Here is a 16464-nt window from a genome sequence, read left to right on the forward strand (position 1 = left end):
AATGGAGAATATTTTTCACACAGAATAATATTTAATATACACTCTAACAATTCAATAATAGTGTTGATGATTAAACAATATCAACGGAAAAGACAAATTGAGGTAGAAAGAGTTATCATTGTTCTGATAAAATCTAAATTACATCTACTATCCCTTTGAAGAAGAAAATTCCCTCTAATTTTATATTTTCCTCCTACTTTGATTTGAAGGTTCTTTTAAAAACATTTCTAACAGCTGTAGTTTGTGACCCTTGGAACATGTCATTTATCTGGGAAATAATATTCATTTTAATATCATTTCACCAAGAAAGCAAGACTTAAAACCACATTTTCTGATCCACTTAGTTGATAATATTCTTGTAAAAAAACTTCTGGCTGGTGAGAGGAAGATAATTTAATTTAAAGAGATTAGATATATTGCTTGAAATGCAAGTCCCCCAGAATTTGACAGCAGAACAAGACCAGTGAACAGAAAACTCATTTTGCTTCCTTGCTAATATGTGCATCAGGGAATTTATAAGTTGGGCCGTCAGTCTTTGCTTCGTGGAGTAATGTCAATGTCGTTGATTCTTAAAATCTGACATTCATTAAAAGCACCCATAGTATGGTTCTGTAGCAGGATTTTTGACAAATCAGCCAAGTGTCACCATCCTGTAAAGGATTATACAGTGATGCTTTTCAACTTTGAGCTCTTTCTTTAGACTGAATAGATCTTGTCTTCATAGATGGGTTTCATCACTATCCTAATGGGCTGATTTTATGTTTTCCCATCAAAACCAGGAGGAATTTAGGAACCAGAAAAGCTAACATTTATTATTTATTTACTATGAGCCAGGTATTGTGTAGCTTCATTCTATCTATCTATCTATCTATCTATCTATCTATCTATCTATCTATCATCTATTCATTTATCTACCTATAAACATACAAAAATGTTACATACTTATGTATGTGTATGCATTACAATATCATATGAGTTGGCTGTTATAATTTATCCCCATTTAACAGATAAATAAACAGAGGCTGAAAAAGGCCTAGTCACTTGCCCAAGTAATAGAGCCTCAGTGAAGAGAAAGTTTATAAACTTTTGGTAGAAAATGTATCTGTGACCAAAAAGTGCCATACACAATGACATTGATGAGGCTTTTCTTCCCACTTCCACCTTTGTAGAAGAACTAGAAATCTACTAATGCTGATTGGCTCTTTAAACCTCATGTTCTCCCTAAAAGCCTTGTGCAGAAAACACCATAGCAGTATTTAATATTTTGGAAATGAGCACACACCTACCCCCGCCCCCAGTTGTGTTGTTAGATTGGAAAGAGTGCTGCCTGTGGATCTCTGTACCATCCCCTCTCATTACAGCCCATCCTTGGAACACAATCATTTTCTGTGTTATCTAAAGGTGTCATTACAGGGTGCCTGCAATCTAGTTTGTGCAGCGTCAGCGTATTCAGTTTAAACTCCCTCCAACCCCCACTTTCCATCCCTGGAGGATATAACTAGGCCATAAGAATTCCTTTAGGGCTACTATATTGAGTAGGTACATACTTATATGTCTGGGGGAACTGTTTTCGTGAATTATTATCTAAGACTTTGGGTTAAATTTGAATAAATTCTCCCCTCAATTTCAGGAAAACAACAGATCCACAATTTGAGATAGAAATATGAAGTGCATTTGCATGACAGCTTTGAGGAGATCAAAAAGGCCCTGGAATGAAAAACTTGAAATAAAACTGCTTTATTTAAATTGGAAGTTGTAAAATGAATATTGTTGAGGCAGAATTGTATGTTCTAGTGAGCATTTTATGCTGGAACTTAATCTTCTAGCAAATAGTTTAATGGGAATTTGAAGTCTTCACATAATATTTCAGGGTCCTGAACGTCCGACAGTTATGTCCACATTTTCCCTGCAGCACCAGCTTTGAATAAATGATGCCTTATTCCAACTTCAAATATTTTTAAATTTAAAAGTAGAAAGGGCTATCTTCAGCATATATCTTAAAGGTAGAGGATGCATAGATTGTTAACTACAAGAATACTAACCACAGTTTATTGTTAGCTAATATAAAAACTACTATTTATTAAGCAAGAGTTAGGAGCATGATTCCAGGCTGTAAAATCACAATGCCTGAGCAATTCAGATGCCATGAGCTTCATACCTTATGAGCCATGCAACCTGGGGCAGGTTATTCAACTTCTCTGTGCACCTGTTTCCTCCTCTATACAACTAAGATACTAGCACCTACCTAATAGGGTTGCTTAGGAGGATAAAATCAGTGAATTCATGTGTTGAGAAAGAAAAAACTTTCCCTCCACTATCTTAGGTTCAATCCATGGGGGCCTGTGGATTAAACAAAAGACAGATTAACAGGAGGAAAGGTACATAATGTTTATTAATGGTTACATGCGTGGAGTTCACAGCAAAGAACTGAAACTCAAAGAAGTGGTTCCACTTGGGGCTTATATGCCATTTTAACAATGGAGGGGGTTGGGGCTTCAGGAGATGATATATGGCAGGAGAGTGACTCAGAAACACCTGGGGGAATATGTGGTAACTGATGGAAGATAAAGCCATTTTCGTAAAGTCTGTTTATACAGATTTATTTCTGTGTTGACACTCTATCTCTGGTAATAAGAGTCACTCATCACTTATTGGTACAAGGAGGGGTTGAGGAGAGACCTTCACAAAGGGAAATCTATGCCCAGATTTTAGGCAAGTAAGAGAGGGGAGAGAACTCTTCCTGCATCTTCTGATTCTCAATTGCCTTCAGATCAAAATAATCCATATGCCAAAGTAGCATAATTTGGGGTGGCATATCCTGATCTCTCTCACATGTAAAGTATTTGAAAAAGTGCCAAACACAATATGATTATAATTCTTACAATGTTAATAGTTATAACTATCTGGTACTGTTAAAAACATCAACTCTAATCCTCACAAGAACCATGAAAACTAGAGTAACCTCCATTTTACTGGTGAGAAAACCAAAGCTCAGAGCCCGCATTCTCAGAGCCTGGAGGCCTGGCCAGGAGTGTGGCGGGGTTCTGGGCCAAAGGCTGTGCGGGGGGAGGGGGAGGGGGAGTGCAGGACCAGTGGAGGCCAGAGCAGGGAGTGAAACTGCGCATGCGTGGCCTCAAACCTATAGCTGGGACTGGGGACAGTGAGAAGGGCTGTTGGAAAGCGCCCCTGGCGCCCCAATTCGACCTCTTCCAAGGTCCAGCCTTAGCAACTGCAGGTACCCTTCCATGGCACATTCTCTGGGAGTGGGACGTTGTAAAATTCATCCCAGGAGACCATCACACCCTGTTCTTGCAGCCTTTCACCTGAGGAGCAGTCCCAGGTAATTATCTTTCTTTCTGACCCAGCCCATCTATCAGCACCCTGTAGTGGGAGCTGGGTCCTTCACCCAGTCCCTGCCAGCAGGAAACAGTCCTTCCTTTGAACTCCCAGGGGAACACCTGCAGTGGGCCTGGTCCAGGTGGAGTGTGGGGTTTCCCACAGGCAGTCAGCCAGCAGTTGGAGCCCCCAGGTACATCATGTGACTTTAGGCATGTGGGGGCAGTGGCTGTGGTGGTATTGGTGGAGGGAAGGCCCTTCTTGGTGGAGGATAGGCAGAGTATGGGCTGGGGTGCACTGAGCCTTAGGAGTGAGGCGGCTCAGTAAGTGGTGGAATCAGGCTCCAGGGAACTGTAGATGTGAATGCCTTTCCCTAAGAAAGCCAGATATCCCTGGGCCCTCTGTAGCGGTCTGGGCCCCCCTGGGAGCCCTGGGATGAGAGACACCTGCGTCAACCAGAGGAACTGAATTCATCCAAGCCCCAAAGATGGAATCTTGTAGATTGAGGACAGAACTCTGCAAGGAAGTGCAGGAGTTCAGGTGGGAGTAGAGAGATTGAAGATAGTGTGTGTGTGTGTGTGTGTGTGTGTGTGTGTGTGGTGACATGCTAGGCTCACTAAATAAATGGATCCACCAGCAATTGCTCCACATTGTTGAGGGGGTAATAGAAAGCACCTGGGAAGCTCACAGGCTATTTGGGGAATCAGGGTGATCAAAGTTCAACCAGTGTCTGTAACAAAGTAAACTGGAATAGTTCAGAAGGGATGATGCTCCCTGAGACCTGGAGAAGGTAGGGAGGATCAGTGAAGGAGGGAGGGCTTGATGCAGGCAACTGGAGAATTGCTACATGATTGATCTTAAAAGAGTATCTGAGAAATTCCCTGCCTCTATGTGTGTGTGCCTGAGGCAGGCACTGACCAGACTAGGAAGAGTTGTTCATTTATACATTTATTAAGCATGTATAGACCAGACACTGTGCCAAGTACTTTGCATGGATGATCTGACTTGGGTCATGCTAGAAATGCCATTTATTGAGTGGCTACAATGAGTGTCAGACATTAGGCACTGGAGAGTCAGCAGTGAACAAAAATTGCAAGTCCCTGTCCTCATGGAGATTTTGTAGTTATTCTTCCTAACAGCCCACATTACGGGAAATAAGATGGTTCTCATTTTACAAAGGAAACAGCTGAGGTACAGTGTAGAGAGATTAAGTAATTTGTCCAAAATGACATGGATAAATGCAGAGTCCTCACTAAATAAAGGAGACTGGGGTAGGTGCTGAATGTAAGAAGATGGATAATGTGATTTTATGCTCCAAATGAGCTTGGAGGTGAGTGGGGGGAAGGTGAGCATACAGGCAATAATAATAGGTTAATGTAGCATATTCAAGCTGTTGAGGAAATAAGGAACAATGAAGTTTGCCAGTGGGGTAGGGAATTCTTCCTTAAAGAGAGATAAAAGAATGAGTAGGAACTTATTGGGTAATAAAGTGGGTTGGAAGACAAGAGGACATTTTGGGCATGGAAAATAGTATGCTCCAAATGTATAGAAAAGAAAGAGGAGGGAGGGAAACTAACTTTTGTTGATTATGTGCTTTTTACTAGTGCTGCACATATTTTTAAAATAAAATACATAGAAAAGATATTGATTTTATGTATGAATATGCTTGTATTATATATTATATATGTATAGGTATATATGTATGTACAGGATAAGGCAAAAATAAGTTATAGTTGTTTGTATTGAGAATAATACAATAATCCTATGTAATAAAAGGATAATATGCAAATTAACCATCACTCCATCACAAAGACGTTGGCACCCATAGCAGCCGGGTAGGATGCTGACCGTGTTGCTCCAGTGATGTGAGCCCAGCATCCCGTGCCCTGACCATGCTGAGGGATGGAGGTGCCTCTAGCTAATGACCAGGGTGCTGAATGCTGGTGTCATTGCAGGCTGGGCTGAGGAACCCCTCCCTCCCACCGGTGCACAAATTTCATGCATTGGGCCTCTAATAAATAAATAATACTACAAGAATTATTTGTGTTTTGCATTATCACAACTGTAATATTTTATATATATATATATATATATATACATATATATATATATGTATATATATATATATATATATATATATAATATGTGTATAGAATATAGATATAAAAGCCTAAATGACCATTACGATGGAATGACCAGAACGACTGGACAACCAGTCACTATGATGTGTACTGATCATCAGGGGGCAGACTCTCAATGCAGGAGCTGCCCCCAGCCAGTAGGCCCTGATGGCTGATGGGTACTGCAGGCCAACCTCCTGGTCCCTCTCCCTGGCCAGCAGGTCCTGATCACCCAATTGGGACCTGGCCCTGGGCTCGGACAGGGAACCAGGAATAGATGGTGGCAGACACAGACACAAAGGAAGGAGGAGAAGGGGAGGCTGCGAGGTGGGGAACCACATGTTGGTGATGCATGGGTGGCAAGGGAAGGAAGAGGCAGGGAGGTGGAGAACCAGATTGGTCCTCATTGCTGGCCAGACCTAGAGACCTCATCTGTGTACAAATTTTGTGCACTGGACCTCTAGTGTATATATAATATGTGTGTATAAGGGGTGTGCAAAAGTAGGGTTACAGTTGTTCACATGGAAAAATATATAAGAACAAATAAAACCAAAATAAAATAAGCATGAAAATGAAAAGGAAATCCACTGTATGAGAGAACAATGATACTTCTGAGAAGGCTTTAATTTCCAAAATATATAAAGTACTCATACAACTCAACAAACGGAAGACAATTAACCTAATAAAAAAAAAAAAATAGACAGAGGAGCTAAATAGATACTTCTCCAAAGAGAACATGCAAATGGTTAAGAGACATATGGAAAAGTGCTCAACATCACTAATCACCAGAGAGATGGATGCAAATTAAAAAAAAAAAAATGAAGTACCATCTCACACCTGTCAGTATGGCTACCATCAATAAATCAGTAAACAACAAGTGCTGGTGAGGATGTGGAGAAAAAGGATGTGGGAATGCAGACTGGTGCAGCCATCATGGAAAACAGCATGAAGTTTCCTAAAAAAAGTGAAACATGGAGCTGCCGTTTGACCCAGTGATGCCACTTCTAGCAGTATATCCTAAGAACCCCCAAACACCAATCAGAAAGAGCATATGCATTCATATGTTCATTCATAGCATTTTTTATAACTAGAGGCCTGGGGCATGAAATTCATCACTGGGGCGGGAGGTGGGGGTGGGGTGTGTGTGTGTATCACTTATCCTAGCCTGCACCTTCTCCGCAGTGCAGGAGCCCTAAGGGCCTAAGCTGTCAGTCAGACATCTTTAGTTCTGCCTTGGAGGCAGGAGAAGCTCCCGCCACTGCTGCTACACTCACCAGACATGAACCCGGATTGTGATTGAGCAGTATTCCCCCTGTGGGAGCACACTGACCATCAGGGGGCAGCTCCTGCATTGAGCGTCTGCCCCCTGCTGGTCAGTGCCCATCATAGCAACTGGTCATTCTGCAGTTTTATCAATGTGCATATTACCCTTTTATTATATAGGATTGCTAAGATCTGGAAACAGCCCAAGTGCCCATCAGTAGATGAACAGATTAAAAAAAAAAGTTGTGGTATAATTACATGATAGAATATTATGCAGCTATTAAAAAAAGTATCAGTTACCCTTTGAGATAGCTTGGAGATACCTGGAGATGATTATGTTAAGTAAAATAAGCCAATCAGAGAAAGGCAAATATCTCACTTATATGTGGAATCTAATGATCATAATACACTGGTAGATAAAATAGAATCAGAGGCATGGTAACATGGAACAGATTGACGAACGTCAAAGGGAAGGGATGGAGAGTGGGGATAGAGGAGGCTGGGGAGTGGGCTGAAGAGATGGACCAAAGAACTTATATGTATACATGCGTTGTCCATGAATGCTGACAATAGGATGGTGAAGGTCTGAGGCAGGGTTGAAATGGGGTGGTGGGGGTTAAGGGACAAAAAAGTAGGGACATCTGTAATACTGTCAACAACAAAGTTGTAAGAAAAGAATAAATGGTAATGCAAGAATAAACTGTAAATCTATTTTTGCCAACCCGTATGTGTGTGTGTGTGTGTGTGTGTGTGTGTGTGTGTAATTTCTAAAGTTTCAACTAGTGATAAATTTTCAGAGGAGGAAAACAATCCAGAGTGCTGTGCCTGGGATAGAATGTGACTGGACTGGATACATTTCTGCTTTCACTAGGATGTCAGAGTGGGCCTCTGGAAAAGAGATTTTGATCTAATTCCTGAATGTTGACAAGCATTAGTGATGTGACGTCCGAGGGGAAACTGCTTTCAGGCAAACAGCAAGTACAAAGGCCCTGCAGTGGGTTCCGTTGAGAGTTTTAGAAGACCCAATACTTCAACCAGAAGACCTTAGCTCCGGGCAGGTTCACCTTTCCACAGGGTGCGTAATTTCCATGTGCAGTACAGATAGAAAGGTTGCGCCAGTGAAAAACCGGGCACGTGTTAACATTAGTATTCAGTCAAAGCCAAATATCCCTATCATTGAATGAACTTCCGGGGCAGGTGTGGGAATGGCCGGCTGCTGGCCATGGAAGGCCCACAGGTCGTTAGGTCTGGTCCTGCCAAGGCAACTGCAGGCAGGACTCAAAATCCAATAAATGTAGGAGCTTTTTTCATACCAACTTAAATGTATATTATGTAAATTATGTTAAGTGAATGATGTTTTAAATATCCAAATGGCCCTCGGCAGGGAAAAAAGGCTCCCCATCCCTCAATAGGGGATAGGAATGAATCTGGTATGTAAGTTAAAAATAAAACATTATGACAATTTTTTTTACAGTTTTATTGAGGTATAATTGATATATTACATTGTATTAATCTAAGACTTCCAACATAATGATTTGATATATTGCAAAATTAAAAGAATCTATTGTGTGACTTTAGCGAGAGAGGAAGGGAAAGAAGAGAGAGAGGGAGAGATAGACACAGAGAAACATCAGTTTGTTGTTTTACTTACTTATGCATTCATTAGTTGATTCCTGACCAGGGATTAAACCTGCAACCTTGGCATATTGGGACAGCGCCAATACCAACTGAGCTACCTGGCCAGGGCTATATTACACAATTATTACAACTATAAATTTAGTTCACATCAATCACCTCACATAGATAACACACTTTTTCTTAAGTCAAGAACATTTAAGATCTGTCTTAGCAAATTTAAAAAATGCAACACATTGTTATTATTACTTACACTCACCTGAGGATATTATTTTCATTAATTTTTAGAGAGAGTATAAGGTAGGGAGGGAGCAAGTTGTGGGGAGAGAGAAAGAGAGAAACATTGGTGTAAGAGAGGCACATTGATTGGTTGCCTCCCCCATGCAGTCAGATCAGGCCATGGATCGAAACTGCAACCCAGGTATGTGCCCTTGACTGTGAATCAGACCCAGGACCCTTTGGTGCATGGGTTGACATGCTAACCATTGCGCAACACCACCCAGGGTATAAAACAGTATTATTAACTATAGTTACCATGCTGTGCTTACATTCCCAGAACTTACCTGGGAATTGGAATTTTGTACTTTTTGATCACCTTCTCATATTTCCTGCACTACCAAACTGTTCTGTTAGGCTGAGCTTGTTTTTTATTTAGATTCCACATATAAGTGAAAATATATAGCAATTGACTTTTTCATTTGGCACCTAATACCCACAAGGTTTATCCATGTTGTGGCAAATGTCAGGTTGAATAACATTCTGTTGTATACATATTACCACAACTTCTTTATTCATTTATCTGTCAATGGACAATTAGTTTTCTTCCATGTCTTGGCTGTCTTCAATAATGCTACAGTGAATATGGGAGGTTCCGATATCTTTTCAAGATTGTGATTTCATTTCTATTGGTTCTATACACAGATGTACATAAATCTCCTGCTAAATTTTGAGGTCGATCTATTTTTTATTTTTTTGTGGACCCTCTGTACTGTTTATAGTGGCTGCACCAATTTATATTCCCACCAACAATGCATGAGAGTTTCCTTTTCTCCACATCCTCGCCAACACTTGTTATTTTTAATGTTTTTGATAATAGCCGTTGTGACAAATGTGAGGTGATATCTCATTGTGGTTTGAATTTACATTTCTCTGATGATTAGTGATGTTGAGCACCTTTTCATATACCTGTTGACCATTTGAATATGCTTTTTTGAAAAAAAAAAATGCCTGTTAGCTTCTCTGCTCATTTTTTCATTGAATTGTTCTTTTGCTTGAGTTGCGAGTTCTTTATATATTTTGGACATTAATCCCTTATGAGATGTATGATTTGCATGATTTACAAGTATTTTTCTCCCATTCTGTAGATCGCCTTTTTATTTTGTTGATGATTTTCTTTGCTGTGGAATGACACCTTTATTATTACAATTTTAGTAGTAAAATAAAAAAAGTATTATTATGTTGTAGGAACTTCCATCACTACATAGAAACTAACTTTAAACTGACATATTTAATAACAACACTAGACTTATGTGTATGACAGAATATAATTCAAAATAAAAGGTTTTCAGTAACATGTGTTTTGAAAGTGTTGTCGGTGGAAATCAGGCTCTTCCATGGGATTACAAGGAAAATATCCCAGGACCCAGGCATGGGAGATTGTGCTGCCTGTGGCAGTGTTTATCTGGGAAGGCTGCCCCTGGATTTCCAACGCCCCACCTCCCTCTGTTCCTTCATGGGAAAAGTCCTATCTTGTCTTCATTAAGATCAAAATAAAGGCCCGTGTCCAGAGTTCCTGTTCCATATTAAAGCTTAGTCCTTTGGAGCCCACACAGTCTGCCATTGGTCCTGGTAGCCACTAGACCCGAATGGTCACATGTTCCAGAGGAGAGAGAGAATGTGAATGAACAGGGCGGTTGTGGGTCACTGAGATGGAATCTTTGTTCCCCTAGGTATTTATTATCTTAGTCTTTTACACAATAACCAATCAACTTCCCAAGCTTTCCAGGGCTTCTCTTGGGCCCTCCCTTGAGCCAATGATCCCTTTCCCAGGCTAGACTGACAGGCCTCTATGGTCAAGCACCACCCCCTGCACCATTTCACCTGTACTGGGCATGTGTTGCCTCCCAACTGCTCTCTCCAACAGTCTGGTCCTGGAGCAGGAAGTGCCCTAGAGAGATTTCCTGTCTACTTAGAGAGGATTAAGTCTCCTTGGTGGCAGTCCCCTGGAGTGTGTGAATGAGTCTGTAGCTTTTTGGCAAAGCAAACAGGCTCAGTGTCCAATTCCCTTTGCTCTCTCTTCTTTATTAATAACTAGCTAACTTCGGTAACAGAAGGAACTTTGTTTTTAGGACACATTGGTTGGTCAACCTAAAACCCTTTTCCTTTTAAATAATGAAAATGCTCTATATTAGTAGTGTGTAATATAGCATCATTTAAACAATCTATTTGTTTAAAGTTTAGCTTCCGTGGACAAGGGAAACGATAAGGGCCATTTTCCTAAAATAGTCTTGTCAACTCAGTTGTTTTGTTGATGTTTGGTGAGAATAAAATGTATGGTTTCCTTTTTTCTGTCTAATAATCTTTGTCCTGTATGTTATTTTTATTTTTCATTTTGTTGGGACCAAAGACAATCTATTACAAATTTTGTTGAACAAGATTCTGGAGTTTTCTCATGAGATTTTGATATGGTGAATTTGACTTTCTCCTGTTACTTTCTCCTCACAAAATGTGAGGAATTCCCAAATAAGATTTTTTTTCTTAACTCTTGGCCTTAATAACAATTTAAATACATGTTCTAAAGGTATTTTAATGTAATGATTGCTAATATACTGAACAATTCTATAAGGATTAGAAATATGATACAGTTGAATATCTATTATTCCACTTTGCATTGTTATTTAAATTTCTAAATTTAAATTATTCCTTGGCTCAAAAAGGATCTAAGTTAAGTAGCTGACATATTCTCTTAGCATTTATATTGTCAATTATACTTTTCTATTTATTTAACCATTTAAAACTAAAATAGTTTTTGGTGCCAAAGAACTTTGTATGCTGGTAATCATTGTAGCATATTACCCTAGCAAAAATATATATGCCTCTTGTACTGACTAATGATATTCAACTTGTAAAACAAATAAGGAGACTTTTCTTGTTGCAGCTAGAATACTTTCCTATATTTAAAAGTAACGAAGTCAAATGATATTATCTCAATGTAATACTTAGATATTAACATTGACTATGCTCATGTGATCATTGATCATGCATAAATTCAGGAAGCCAGAAATGATTTTGATGTATGCATTTGGTGATTTGACCTTTCAAAGGCTGAAGGGGAAATCAGTTTTTTTTTAATTTTTTAAAAATTATTATTGATTAAGATATTACATATGTGTTATGGCCAATTCCAAGAATGGTTTTCAATGTGTAGTGTAGATCCTGATCTTGTTTTCATTTTGTTTTGTTTTAAACTGTTTCCTCCAAGTATAACATATCAAGAAAGTACTCAAATCTTAAGTGTTCAGTTTGATTAATTTTTACAAAGTTGATGTACCCAAGTAGCCAGCAGCACCCAGATCAAGAAACAAACTAGTAGTAGCATCTAAGAAGACTCCTTCATGCCTCCTTTCAGAAATCACCACCATCAGGAGAAGCAATTATTCTGATCTTTAACACCATAGATGCTCAGATGACCTTGAACTTTTTGTAAACGTAATCACTTGTATGTCTGTGCTCTTTGGTGTCTGCTATCTTTGGTTTAGTGTTACTTTTGTGAGAGTCATTAATTTTGGTAGCTGTGGCAGGTAGCTGTAGGTTGTTCATTGACATTGCTGTATAGTTTTTTCTTGTGGGATATATCTTTATTTATTTACTTATTTATTTTAATATATTTTTACTGAGTTCAGAAAGGAAGGGAGAGGAACAGAGAGATAGAAACATCAATGATGAGAGAGAATCATTGATCAGCTGCATCTTCATGATCTCTACTGGGGATGGAGCCTGCACCCAACACAGGCTCTTAATCAGAATTGAACCCAGGACCCTTCAGTACACAGGCTGACGATCTATCCACTGAGCCAAACTGGCTAGGGCTATCATAATTTATTTATCCATTTTTCTGTCAATGGGCACAGAGAAACTTCCTAGGCCCTTAACTTTTGTCAAAGACTTATTTTAAAAAGAAAAAAAGGGAGTACAAACACAGTTTTTGTACATAAAATTATCATTGAGGTTCTTGTCCATTTCACCTTTCAATAACCTCTAAATCATGCTCCCATTTTAGATATTTCAGAGTTTAGTGCCAGTGAAAACCTTGTTTCCCTGATAATTACTATACTTCCACCTTTTAATATGTATTTATTAAAACTTACCTTGTTCCGTAAAGAACCAAAGACAATTTAATGAAATAAAGATAATTTTGCAAATTAGGGGCAGATTAAAAAAAGGTGAGGCAAAGTGAGAACTCATCCATGGACTCAACATCGAGGCTCATTCAAGCACTGGTATGACGAAGTCCCATATACTTTCTTACTGAGAGCCCAGATTCAGCTCTGAGCTTCAAATCAGCTGATTCTAAAAGGAAGATGAGTCCTACCAAGCGGTGTCCAGAACAGAGGAGCATGCCGGTTCCTAAGAAGAAGGGCGCCTCTTCCTCGTGGCAGGGACACATTTCTCTCCAGGCCTCTCTGGCAGGGGTTGTCTGGATATCTGTAGGAAGATAGGGCAATGAGTTAATGGGGCTTTTTTGACTGCCCTTCCTCATGGCATGATGGCATTACACAAGGTGGGGTGGGATGGCAACTCAGTGCAAGTATTTAAACAATTCAGAGAAGGCCCTGGAGGGTGTTGGGAAGAACTCATTTAATACCATCATGGAAGCCATTCACTTCCCAGGTGGCCTGACTTAATGCCATGGTAGGTATTGAGTATCTGGACAAAGATAGATGAGAAATCATTTGAATTACTCCCCACCTCTACCCTCATAAACATTAATTCCTCAATAAACTTGATAGGTCCAGCCTGGTAAAAAGATTGAGATTCATAGCAAATGTGGAGTGCAGTTCTTGTATGTTTCCAGTAAAGTGTGGTGCCACTCAGTGTAACAGCCCACTGAAAAGGGGTCTAGTTAATAATACCCTGTTAAGAGAACTGAGGGTCCCAGCTCTGGCTCCTGTGGCTCAGTTGGTTGGGTGTTGTCCACTACACTGAAAGCTTGCTAGTTTGATCCCCAGTCAGGAAGCAGCCAATCAGTGTTCTACTGTCCCATCAATGATCTCTCTCTCTCTCTCTCTCTCTCTCTCTCTCTCTCTCTCTCTCTCTCTCTCATCAAAATCAATTTTTAAGAAAATCTTTAAAAAGAGATAACTGAGGATCCCAAACAGATTTCCCACTTCTTCTTTGGCTGAGCCAATATTCAATATAGAAAATAATTTTGAATCTACTATTCTAATGCCTGTTAAATGGCTTCTCAGAATGACTGAGCCCTACTCCATATAACATGGCTGTAATGGTGGCAGCCTGGACAATTTTAAGCAGGTATAAACAAAATCCCAGTGTGGCCATTTAACATCAAACTCCTCTTTGATACCTAGTATGACAGTTATATAACATGCCATGTTTGCTTCTTGTCCTAGCTGGCAGGAATCTCAGAGACAATTTGTAAAGTTTAATTTTTAGCTTTAATTACTAAGCTTAATTTTTAAAACCTAATCACAGCAGCGTTGCTTATCTTTACATTTCAAATATGTACCGCATCCCTTCACTCGGGTTTCCTCTTCTCTGTTCCTATTTTATATCCTCACTGTAGATAAATCTTATTTTGAAAAAGGTCTCAAAGCCTTTTGGGGAAAAGACATGGTCTAAACAAATTTCAAGAGAACAAAGTATAAAGGGTGAGGAAAGTGATCAAGAATTGGCAAGTGTCTAATGCTTGTCTCCAGTTCTTCTGCCTCGGGAATAAAGACCTGTCTGTACAAAGGCTTCTTGACAGCCGAAGGAACAAAATGCTCTCCGGAAAGAAAAGAGCCGGAGTCACTCCATCTCCCCTCCACCCCTGCTTTAAAACGAAACAATGCCTCCCAAAGGAGCTGGCAGCTGGCCCTTGGCAGGTGGCAGAAACAGCACTGCAGCTTGCACAAAAGGAGAAAACCCTAACTTTCAGCTTTGGGGAGCAGTGTGATTATTCTGCCCACAATCTCTAGAAAGAGAAAGGACTGCCCCATCAACCAAACAACTGAGTTGAGCGTCTGGAAATCAGAGGCTGCTTCTCCCTTTAGCAATTTCCACTTTTGCTCCTGTTGCCTCAGGGCTGGCAGATACACAGCTCCCGACCTTGTCCCCTCGGCTCCTTGTTCATTCTAAGTGTGTTTACTCACCTTTTGTTGATGTGCTTGCAGTGACTGCCAACATGCCAGGAGGGCACAGGCAGAATGGTCGGAAAGGGAGGGAAATGGGAGGTCAGTCCTGCAAAAAGAGGGGCCGGTGATGTGTATCCTGCACTTGAAGGGACTGGGGAGGAATTGAGGTTAAACTAGACTTGGGTTATCTGTGGGGTTTCTGGGTTTTGCTGCTTATTTTGACTCTTTGGTAGGAGGTAAATATGTAGAACAGTTCTGACGGACAAGAACTTTTTTCACTCTTTTCTTTCACTTTGCCTGAAGATGGAAAAATCAGCGAAGACATGAAGGTCATAGTTATTTCATTCAATCTGTATTTTTTTATTACCTACTATGTGGTCATGACTACATGGTACTTACTAATTACCTGCTATCTGGTCACTACTATAGTGTTTTTGTTGGTTTACTACTGTATGAACAAGTGCAGCAAGCATGCTCTTTGCAAACAGACAGGCTTACTTGTGCCATTTACTAGTTTGGAAGTGTTGAACAACTTAGGCCACCCCCCTGAGCCTCAATGAACATGTGAAAAATGGAGATGCTAATGCATATGGCATAGAGCTTCTCTCATAATTAAATGAAGCTAACATAAGCAGGATACCTGGTAGGACATACAATTGGAATTCAGTAACTGAATGCAGTTACTGCCGGAAATTGATCATTGTCACTAGTAGAGAAATGTGAAAAGGGAATCTGGAAGGCTGGTCAACCTTAATTGCTCTGAATGGTCGGAGCTAATCTAATCACTCATTATTTAGTTGAGACATTGGTAGTTGAAGCAACCTTCACCTGTTAAACATGTAAATTCTTACTGATTGTCTATTATTGGAATTTCCTACCTAAAGGATATGGGCGTTTTCCATAGCCTCAATAAAAGGGATAGCAAGACCAGAGCAGTGGTAGTCCTCCCCCTAGAGGTAGACTCCTACCTGGCCCCCCATTTTCTCAAATTAATACATTTTCTAGTCTTCTCTTCATTTGTGTGTGGCCTTCTCCAGAAACAGAAGCATGAACCACACAGGACATGAAAGGGGCTCCCACATGTTATCATCGGGATAATGTCCATGAGTGATGCATTAATTTCAGAAAGAAGAGCATGTGGTATTGGAAAAGTTTGTGGGCCGAGGGTACTAAATGTATGATAATATTCTTCAGTTTTCAAAATATATAATTGTCTTTTCTGGAATCACAATGATGATCAGGGTCACTGGAGAAGTGACTGAGTCATTGGGTTAAAAGCACAGATAGCAAGAGGATGCTCACCCTCATTAGCTGCTAGCACAGATCCACACCAGAACTTTAAGAAAAGAAGAAGGACTATTGATTGCAGGACTGATGGTGGCAGAGTGGGAAAGTAGGAGATAGGGCTAGGAATGCCAGTCCTAGCACTTTGACTGCTGAGTTCTGTGACTTTGAGAAAAATCACAAAAGATAATTAAACACTTATTTATTCAGTGCCAAACACATAAGGACTCTACACATCTATCTAACTCATTTAATCTTGTGGATAATAATATCTATCTCCTCTCACAGAGTACCTAGAAAGGTAGATGGCAGATGCCAGAGACCTTAATATTTCTATTGTCATCATTAAAATGGAATGGTTATTGGTTCCTGGGGAATGGCCTGCATTTCCCCCTTTATGGAACTGTCGCTTATGCCTTGTTCCTTGAAAAACTTTCACTCTGTTCTCTACAACTGCCAACATACCCTGAACC

Source organism: Pipistrellus kuhlii, unplaced genomic scaffold (genome assembly GCF_014108245.1).
Source record: "Pipistrellus kuhlii isolate mPipKuh1 unplaced genomic scaffold, mPipKuh1.p scaffold_m20_p_1, whole genome shotgun sequence".
NCBI lineage: Eukaryota > Metazoa > Chordata > Mammalia > Chiroptera > Vespertilionidae > Pipistrellus > Pipistrellus kuhlii.